This window comes from Furipterus horrens, unplaced genomic scaffold (assembly GCF_987537825.1).
Source record: "Furipterus horrens unplaced genomic scaffold, mFurHor1.1.pri manual_scaffold_8, whole genome shotgun sequence".
NCBI lineage: Eukaryota > Metazoa > Chordata > Mammalia > Chiroptera > Furipteridae > Furipterus > Furipterus horrens.
This window is the reverse complement of record NW_028327178.1, coordinates 78,660,525-78,672,107: the sequence shown is the minus strand read 5'-3', so window position 1 is coordinate 78,672,107 and position 11,583 is coordinate 78,660,525.

Below are 11,583 nucleotides of genomic sequence, written 5' to 3'. Positions count from 1 at the left end.
AGCCTGCTCTTTTCCTAACACAAGGAAATATAAAGAAGCCTGAAAAAGAACCCAGTGAGCACCCTCCTTGGAGCATGCTCATGCTCTTCCTCCTCTTGGGGCACATACTTTTTGCCTTCTCTTTTCCTAAACTCTTAGAGAGTCCCCATGAGACTTGCAGCCAGGGAAGCAGTGAGCAGGGGCAGAGGACTCTCCTTTTTCCTTTGTGACGTCCTTTCCTGAGTCCACATAGCTGCTGCCCTCTGGCCTGCCCACTCTCTCTGCTTCCCCCAGACTGTATGTACTGTCACTTGCCACTTTTTGCTGTAAAAAATCTTGAGTGTTCCTGAAATTCTTTTCCTAGGACACCGCTGAAGAACCTATTTCCTCCAGTAAGAGTTTTATTGGAAAGAAACTCTTTTAAAACTAGTGGAAGTACACTGCAGTCAGCAGAATGACTCAGAGATATGTCAGAATTGAATACAAGTTTTACATTTTCTGAAAAGAACCAGCCTATGAAGTCTAGCAGTTTTGGAAGCCTCACACTCAATAACATTTTAAAAATTTTGTTTATCCTATAACTATGAGTAGCAAACCCATCATTTGACCAGAAGTATATATGCATGATGAAAAATGAAGAAAAGTCTATTACAAATTTTCATCTTCTACACTGTACAATCTCCTAAAAAATAACAAGCATATTTTCTTACGAAGTTAAAATGAAATTCAAGAACAATCACAAAATAGTAGCTAGTTAATTATCTAAAGAACAAAACATATAATAAGTTCTGTGTTTATAGGTGAAAAAGATGTAGCAAGATGATTTGGTAAAGTAAAAGGAATCTGGACCTTGTTTCAGACAACCTGACTTTACACCCCCCATACTCATTCTCACTCTTTTTTTTTTTCCTTTGCCTTTTCCTAGCTGTGGGATTGAGGCCAATAAGTTAACTACCTCTATAAGCCCAACCTTTATCAGGATGTCTGTGCCAGAGTCTTAAAATATTAAAAAAATGAGCTGGAGTATATATGAAATACCTTACACATGATAGGTGTTCAAATGTGTTACTGCTTTCTTATTACTGCTTCTTCTTTCCTATGGCACACACTTTCCTAAAAAGGAACACTGAAATGTGTGATCAGACTTACATGAGGTATTTCAAAGTCATTAGATGTGGTGAGTGAGGAACTGCTGATTAAAGAAACAAAATGTACTAAATAGAGGGTTCTTATCATCCAGATGGTCCAAAAAGATGGTCAAGTTTGGACTTAAGGCCAAGATGGAGGTGTAGACAGACATGCTGCATCTCCCTCCACAACTAAGAAGGAATACAACTGCCTCAAAACTAGGAACAACCAGAAGTTCCAGAATATCAAACTACATGGAAGTCCAACAAACAAAGATATAAAGAATAAATAGTCATCCAGACAGGTAGGAGGGGCGGAACCAGGGCAAAGAGGATGTGGTGTGATGGTGGCAGCAGCAGCAGCAGTGGTAGGCTGGTGGAAAGCACAGTCACACATTTTAAAAAGTCAGGAGGCACACCTGAGGAGCATTCCCAGCTCCTCACCAAACCTAGCTGCTCATGGTCCCAGCACCAGGGAAAATCAAGACTCAATGCTTCTGACTGTGCAGACCACTGGGAATTGGAGCAGAAGCAAAAACTGCTGGTCTCTCAACAGAGTCCACTTCTTTAAAGGGCACCTATGGTCCTAGAATATCCGCAGACCCACCCACTCTGGGAACAATGGCCAGGGCAGCAATTAGAGAGGCGCCAGTCTGCTATGGAAGTGGGAGAGGTGCCTGGAAAAGGGGCGAGTGCTGGGCAGGTGGCATTGTTCCCTCTCAGACCCCTCCCCCACATACAGTGCCACAACGTGATGAAACAGGTCGCCCTGTACTGACAAATCTCTAAGGCTCTGCCCCTTACAACATCACAGGAGTGACAGCTCCACCTGGGACGTGAAGGCAAACAAACACAGGAGCCTGTCAAGACGAGGAGACAGAGGAGTATGGCCCAAAAGGGGGAAAAGATCAAGATTCCAGTGGGAGAACTAAGTGACAAGGAGATAGCCAACGTAACAGATGAGGACATAGACAACGTAACAGATGCAGAATTCAAAACACTGGTGAAAAGATGCTCACAGGCTTGACAGATATGCTTGAGTACAGCAAATGCATAAGAGAAGTGAAGGCTATGTTAAGTGAAACGAAGGAAAATCCACACAAAACCAATGGTGAAAGGAAGGAAACTGGTGTTCAAATCAAAGAAAAAAACAGTCACCAGTGCAGAATGAGGAAGCAAGAATTGAAAAAAATGAGGAAAACTTCCAAAATTTTGTGAAGAAGATGGACATTCTGGTCTCAGAAGCATGGAGGGTCGCAGATGATCTGGACTCAGAGGAGACCACACCAGGATGCATCATGATTGAGATGCCAAAGGTGAAAGATAAAGACAGAGTCCTGGGGGCAGCAACAGAGAGGCATAGAGTTGCCTACAAGGGGGTGCCTATAGGAGTATCAGCTGATTTCTCAGGGGACACTTTGCAGGCAGGAAGAGACTGGCAAACAGTATTCAATGTGATGATAGGCAACCTGCAACCAGGACTACTCTATCCAGCAAGTGTATCATTTGGAATGGAAGGGCAGATGAAGTGCTTCCCAGGCAAAGTAAAGCTAAAGGAGTTCATCATCACCAAGCCATTATTATATGAAATGTCAAAGGGACTTCCTTAAGAAAAAGAAGATCAAAACGATGAACACTAAAAGGACAACAAACTCACAACTATCAACAACTGAATCTAAAAGATAAAAACAAAATCCAACTAAGCAAACCAGAATAGGAACAGAATCAGAGATATGGGGATAATTTGGAGGGTTATCAGCTGGGAGGGGGTAGAGGGAGAAATGGGGAAATGCTGCAGGGACTAAGAATCATAATTGGTTGGTTCAAAATAGACAGGGGGAAGTTAAGAATAATATAGGAAAGGGTGAAGCCAAAGAACTTATATACATGACCCATGAACATGAACTAAGGGGGGGTGGAATTGCTGGAGGAAGGGGGGTACTGGGCAGAGGGGAGCAAAGGGTAAAAATATTGGAACTGCTGTAACATACTTAAAAAACAAAAAGGTGGTCAAGTTTGTGAATTACCAAAGAACTAGTGATATGCATAACTGGACCCCAAATTGAAGCCTCAGGAAGGGTCTTATGTAGAAATTTTTATTCTAAATATCAAAATCTTGCTTCCTTGATTATGTTAATTAATGTTTAAGCATTGGATTATTTCTAAGCTTCCTGGTACCCAGGTGAACAATAGAAACAGATTATATAATTTGCATTGATTGATAAAAAGAACATGTAGAGTCTTCTGGAAATTAAATTCTAAGATTTATAAGATGTGGCCATAAAGGAATGAAAATACATGTACAAGTTGCATTTTAAAATGTGCTTTATCTCTTTGTTCCACAGGTGTGGCTTCCAGTTCTGCTATTAGTGGTTGGGGGTAAAGTAAAAAATGCGCACCTGGTGAATATGACCTTCAGGGCATCATGACTCAAGTCAGGAAGCCTGGGAAGATACAGATGTGCATACCTGAGAATGGATATAAATGTGAACAGCATTAGCATAAGTGAGATAAAGAAAAAGTGGAGGAAAAAAATAGGTAACTAAGAATCTTCCTAGATTGACATCTATTTAAAAAATCTTCATGAAAGCATTAGAAATGAACAACAATGGAAGTCCACAGATTGAGATGAGGCTTAGGACATTGGGATGGTTTTTGTGACAGAATAATTTGAGGCGAGTCACCGGTTGAATTCCAAATGAATATAAAAAAATTTTGACCCATTATTTCAGCAGGCAATGATATATCTTAATTCAACCAGAAAGAAATTTTCTTCATATGAACAAAGAAATTGAGCACAACCATTTTTGTCTTAAACAAGAAATAGGATGTAGGAGGAGATTGCTGATTCTTTAGGTGATATGTTAAGATTTTTTCCTACTATATAAATTATTTTGCATGTTTAAGGAATAGAAATACTGTCTAAAAGAAGTCACAAGGTGTTCAGATTTCTACATTAAAGAAATAAGTGTAAAAAAGACCCAAAGGCAAAATTGTTGAGTGATGATAGTTTCTCACTCTTCCATTGGTTAGAAATGATGAAAAACCATTCTGTATGGAGAATGCCTGGTAAAGCCTTCTGCTCTGAACGTCTTGCTGTATTTTTTGTTTGTTTGTTTGTTTGTTTTTTGCTTTTATTTATTTTTATTGCTGACGTTAATACATTTATTACCAGTTAAGTATGAGGAAAAATAAACCAAACTAATAGGTATTCTGTTTCCTTTTGGTTCTGATTTGTGAGAGGTTAAAAATTCTCAAAATGAGCTGCCCTGCCCCCCTCAAAACAGTTTCCTATCCTTACTGTCCATCAGAATCACCTGGAAAGCTTTTTAAAAACCCATATGTGCAAGTCTATTCCACTCTCTGGGGTGGGATCCGGGCACCAGTGTTTGAAAATTTGCTCAGGTGTTTCCAGTAGTAAACAAGGCTGGGCACCACTGTATTAACTGATAAACTAGTAAACCAAACAAGAAAATCAGATACAACTAGGAGTATAACATTAGTAATGAATAATGTGGCTGACTGAAAATCATGGGCACCTTAGCAAATAGAGTTCATTTCTCCACTTCTTGAATCGGGGCTGACCTTGTGATTTATGTTGGTCAATAAGACGTGGTAGAAATGACATGTGGTGAGTTTCAGAGCCTTAGTGAAGCTTGTGCCTTCATCCTCCTAGAATACTGCCTTTGTCACACGAGGAAGCCTGGACTAGACTATTGAATCATGAAGAACCACATCAAGAGATCTAGCCAATAGGCAACACCAATGTCCAGATGCACATGTAGAGTCATCTTGGATCATGAAACTACAGTAGCCCACCCAACACTTGATGGAGCAGAGGCAAGCCATCCCAACTGAGACTGATCAGATTGTCCGCCTATAGAAATATAACAAGAAATAAATGGTTGTTCTTTTAAGCCAATACATTTTGGAATAATTTTTAATGCAGCAATCAACACAAATATATAAGAAAGAAAACATCTTAAAGCTGGACTGTCAGATGAATCTGTGGCAGCTAGCCTCTAAGTTGATCCTTAGTGTTTTCCACTTCCTGCCATTAAGGCCCCTATGTCATCTTTTCCAGCAGTTTACAAGGCTTGGTCTGTATAGACCATAAAATATGACAAAGATATGGTGTGTGACTTCTGAGGCCAGATCAGGAAATATATTGTGGCTTCAGCTTTTTTTTCTTTCGTTCTCTTGCATACGGGCTGTGGGGTCATTGTATGATGGTGAACTAGAAAGGCAGTGCTTTGTAGCCTGGGGAAATGGAAAATGGTACATCTATTCAGGGTGCCAGGTGGTTATTCCAGAAAATGATAATCCTGTCTAGGGACAAGATTCAGTTCTGTTGGAGATAAAAATCTGCCACTTACCAGGGATTTAAGAGTTTTTGTTGTATAGATTGGAAAACTGCAAGTTGATAGGCTGACCATTACACACCTCTCTAGGGAACTGCAAAAACCACTTAAAACCAATAAAAATAAAAATAATAATAATATAGAAATTCATCTTAAGAAGTGATAAAATAAATGCATCATTTTTTGGACAAAACACCAGCTATGACCTAAACTAAGAAAGGAAATGGCATTGGGGGAATTAGGAGAAAGGTTAACAACAAAACTAGAATGGAGAAAAAGATAAACATAATAAGTGCAGACAACGAAATTTGAAAACAACTAGTGTTTTTTTTTGATGTTAGTAACTTAGGAGAGTTTTTGTTTTTCCTTAACTGCTGCACTTATACCTAAGCATGCCAGAATTTATAGAAAAAATAGGGATAAAATGTGCATTTACAATGAAACTGAATAACTTCAATGAAGGATGCTAATATGTAAATTTCAAGCAAATTCTCAGTTGCTCTAAAACTCCTAGAAGAACAGCCTAGCTACAAGGCAGAGTGGAGGAAACAGAAAACCTGTATGCAGTTCAGCAGCTACAAAATAGATGCAAATGCACAAAAAATAATGAACATTGATTCACCAAAATAAAGGTCTGTGAGCTGCAGAATTTTATTTTGGGACATGAACTTTGTGATATTCTTACCCAGAGGGAGTAATTAATTGCTGAATGCTGAGGGAAAACAGATACCAAGTTATATTGTTGTTTTCCCCATCGCACTTCCCAGACACTCAGGGGTACAAAATTTTAGTCATGCAAAATAAGTGCTAGAGAATGTACAGCAATGTGACTATAGTTATTAATATAGTATATGTACTTGAGCTTTGCTGCGAGGGTAAATCTCAAGTGTTCTCATCATACACATGCACACACACATGAACAAAAGGAAACAAAAGGAGATGGTAACTATGTGAGCTGATAGCTATATTATTTAGCTTGACTATGGTGATTATTAAGAGTGTATGTATGTATATATATGTCTCAAAACATCAAATTGTACACCTTACATATATGCAATTTTTGTTTGTCGATTATATGTGAATAAAGCTGGAAAAATTGTGTTGTAACAAATGGCATCCCCATGAAGAAGTATCCAAAAGAAAAATTCCAAGAGTTCATCCATGAATAAATGAAATCACAACAAAAAATAAATGAAAAAATAAAATGTAAATGAAATAAAGATTTTAAAAAATTTATAAGAATATGCATCAGAGGAGAAATCACAACCGATACCAGAGAAATACAAAGGATTGTAAGAAATTATTACAAACAACTGTATGGCAAGAAATTTGACAACCTAGAGGAAATGGACAGATTCCTGGAAACATATCATCTTTCAAAACTGAATCAAGAAGAAGCAGAAAGCCTGAATAGACCAATAACAACTAGTGAAATTGAAGCAGTAATCAAAAAATTCCCGGCACACAAAAACCCTGGACGGGATGGCTTCACAGGTGAATTCTACAAAACATTTAGGAAAGAACTAACTCCTATACTCTTCAGACTATTCCAAAAGATCCCAGAAGAGGGAAGACTCCCAAACTCATTCTCTAAAGCCAGTATTACCCTAATTCCAAAACCAGGTCAAGACACAACAAAGAAAGAAAACTACAGGCCAATATCGCTGATGAACATAGATGCTAAAATCCTCAATAAAATATTGGCAAACCAGATCCAGCAACACATTAGAAAGATCTTACACCATGGTCAAGTGGGATTCATCCCATTGATTTGATATTTGCAAATCAATAAATGTAATACACCACATAAATAAAATGAAAGACAAAAACCACATGATCATATCAATAGATGCAGAAAAAGCATTTGATAAAGTACGACACACATTTATGATGAAAACTCTCAACAAAATGGGAAAAGAGGGAGCATACCTCAACATAATAAAGGCCATATATGAGAAACCTGAAGCCTACATTATACTCAATGTGCAAAAACTGCGAGCATTTCCCCTGAGGTCAAGAACAAGACAGGGATGTCTACTCTCTCCACTCCTATTCAATATAGTCTTGAAAGTTCTAGCCACAGCAATCAGACAAGAAAGAGAAATAAAAGCCATCCAAATTGGAAAAGAGGAAGTAAAACTGTCATTACTTGCAGATGACATGATAGTGTACAGAGAAAACCTTATAGACTCCACAAAAAAACTACTCGACCTAATAAGTAAATTCGGCAAAATAGCAGTGTATAAAGTCAATATTCAGAAATTGAAGGCACTTCTGTACACCAACAAGAAAATCTCAGAGATAGAAACAAAACAAAAAAAAATCCCATTTACCATAAAAACAAGTAAAATAAAGTACCTAGGAATAAACTTAACCAAGGAGGTAAAAGACCTGTACTCAGAAAACTACATAACATTGAAGAAAGAAATTAAGGAAGATACAAATAAATGGAAGCATATACCATGTTCCTGGATGGGAAGAATCAACATGATTAAAATGTCCATAGTACCTAAAGCAATCCCTATTAAAATAGCAGTGGCATTTTACACAGACCTAGAACAAATACTTCAAAAATTTATATGGAACCAAAAAAGACCCCGAATAGCCACAGCAATCTTAAGGAAGAAGAACACAGTAGGAGGAATCACAATACCTGATATCAAACTATACTACAAGGCCACGGTAATCAAAACAGTCTGGTACTGGCATAAGAACAGACATATAGATCAATGGAAGAGATTAGAGAGCCCAGTAATAAACCCAGGTCTATAGGGTCAACTAATATTTGACAAAGGGGGAAGGAACATCAAATGGAGTGAAAAGAGCCTCTTCAACAAATAGTGTTGGGAGAATTAGACAAAGACATGTAAGAAAATGAGACTAGACTACCAGCTTACACCGTACACCAGAATAAACTCAAGATGGATCAAAGACTTAAATGTAAGCCATGGCACCATAAAAGTCCTAGAGGAAAACATAGGCAGGAAAATTTCAGATATCCCATGTAGCAAAATTTTCACTGATATATCTCCTAAGGCAAGGGAAATAAAGAAAAGAATAAACAAATGGGACTACATCAAACTAAAGAGTTTCTGCTCATAAAAGAACATATCAGCAAGATGAAAAGGGAACCACCCATATGGGAAAACATATTAGCCAATGATACCTCAGACAAGGAATTGATCTCCAAAACATATAAAGAACTTATATGACTCAACACCAAGAAGACAGACAACCCAATTAAAAAATGGGCAAAAGAACTGAACAAACACTTCTCCAAAGAGGACATACAGAGGGTCCATAAACATATGAAAGAATGCTAAACATCACTAGCCATCAGAGCAATGCAAATAAAAACCGCAATGAGATACCATCTCACACCAGTCAAAATGGCCATCATCAACAAATCAACAAACAACTTGTGCTGGCGAGGATGCGGAGAAATGGGAACCCTGGTGCATTGCTGGTGGGACTGCAGGCTGGTGCAGCCACTATGGAAAACAGTATGGAATTTCCTCAAAAAACTAAAAATGGAACTACATTTTGAACCAGCAATTCCATTGCTAGGATTATATCCAAAAAATTCTGAAACACCAATTCAAAAGAACCTATGCATCCCTGTGTTCATAGCAGCACTATTTACAATAGCCAAGTGCTGGAAACAGCCTAAGTGCCCATCTGTAGATGAGTGGATCAAAAAACTGTGGTATATTTACACAATGGAGTACTATGTAACAGAAGGAAAGAAGGAACTTCTACCATTTGCAACCTTGATGGAACTAGAGAGAATTATGCTTAGTGAAATAAGCCAGGCAACGAAAGAAAAATACCTTATGCTGTCACCTATTACAAGAAACTAATGAACATCACAAACAAATGAGCCAAAGTGAACCAGAGGTCATAGGCCTATGATCTCATAACCTGAGTGATTGTCTGTACGTTTAGGCCTCACTTAATCCTGTTTGCATTGCTGCCTCCTGAGACTCAAAGGTTTGGCTGAACTAAATGGCTGGGTTGGTGAAGTATGGGGTGGTCTGTGGGTTTCACTTTAAAACTGGTTTCTCTTTTCTATTCTAATGGCTTGGACAGAAAAAGCCCAGAGGTCTGAGAAGGGGGAAACCTAAAATACTCCCCTCAGCCAAAACTAAGTATAATGGGCAAAAGGGTTTTGGACAGGTGAGATGTGCCTGGCACATCTTCCTCCAAAGAAGCCCCTTTTTTCCCTAATGTGGGACATTGAAAAATTAATCCCTGCCTTTTGTCATCTAGTGGTTATGGATTGAATGATGTCTTTTAACCCTGTTGCCAAATCGGTTGCCCCCAGAATACAACAAGGATGCCAACCTGTTAAACCAAGCATGCCGTTGTCTGGGGACAGCCAACTGACCTGGAGTCTGCGAGATCCTTCTCCATGTGGGAAGGCCACCTTCCCCTCCATATCCCCACTCTTATTAGAGATTTCTGGACCCAAGGGTAGGTAGGATGAAGAACATATCCAGCTTGACGCAGCTAGAGGAGCTTGAGACCTCCATCCATTGTCCTTTATAAGATTATAAAGAGTCTTAAGTCTTAGATGGAGGGATTAATTATTTTTAAAAAAGAAGAAGAAGAGGAATATATGAAAGGGTGAAGCGGGAGAACTTGTATGTATGATCCATGGGCATGGACTTTGGGGTGGTATTGCTGGGGGAGGAGGGGTGCTGGGCTAAAGGGAGCAAAGGGGAAAAAAGGAAAAAAAAGAATATGCATCAAAGGATGAATTAATCTGTTTAGCAGAGCATTAAGATAAATAAAAGCAACATTATTGCTAGTGGAAAATCAATATTATTTTCCTGATGTCTGACTTCCAAGTCTGTGCTTTTAATCATCATGTGATGGATGCTACTTAATAACATTGAAAAATAATGAGGAAACAAAGACAAACAGAACTTAATGCATTAAGAAAGAGAAGATGTGCAAAATATGTAAGAACTTTTTAAAAACAAATCATTTAGATATATAAAATACTAACACAAAAATCAGGGAAAAAGAGGAGAAATTAAACATACTTTAAATTAGAAGAATAAGGAACTAGCCAAAAATCAGAAGACATTAAGAACATTACAATGGAAGAAGTTGCTCAGCTATTGAAATAAGTTTGAAAGCCTGATTGAAGTTGAAAATATAAATTATTATAAATTGACTGGGGATAAATAGAAAACCTTAAGTAGACCAATGGCCATAGGCTAATGTAAAACAGTGGTGAAAGTATTCTATAATATAACCATGAAAAACATGCTAGGCCCCAGATAGTTTCACACATTCAATTCTGTGAGTACTTCAAATAATACATAAATCCAACTTTATTTAAGCTGCTTCATACAACATAGAAAGAAGACTTCCTGCTTTTTTCTTTATTCAAGATAAATTTTATGCCATCCTCTCACAAAACGGTAAAAATAATACATAGAATCATCCAATGATAGACCAAAATCCAGTCTATTATCAATTCAAAGCCAGAATGGTCCCCTTAGAATGTAAGGTAGATCGTGCCTCTCCTCTGCCCAGATTTCTTGAATTTCCTTGCAACATCCAAAGGACTTACAGTGGACTTAAGTGATCTCATTCCATGCCAGCTACATTTGGTACCCTCATATCTTAGGGCTTTTTCCTTTTGCTGCTGCCTCTAGAAGAATCTTCCCCCAAATATCCTCATGGCTAATGACCTCTTTTAAGTTTTTATCAAAGCTTAACTTTTATAAATAAAGCCTGCCCTAATCACCTCTTATCGTCCTAATTAAATTAGCTATGGCCTCCCATACCCATTCTGGATTCTCCCTTCTCTGGGTTTGTTTGTTTGTTTCTGATAGCACATACCACAATGCCCCACATTATGTAACTGACCTTCTGTCTCTATCCCTGCCAAAATGTAAGCTCTGGAAAGAGCAGTCATTTTTATCAGTTTATTTGATGATCTATTCCAAGCACCTTGAAACAGTGTCCAGAATCTGGTAAACTCTCTTTATATATTTACTGAATTATAATTTATTTAAAATTCTTATTTCTTCAGTTTTTCTTTCGCTCTCTTTTGGGGAACTACTATATCTACATATTGATTCTCTTGAATTGCTTTTCTA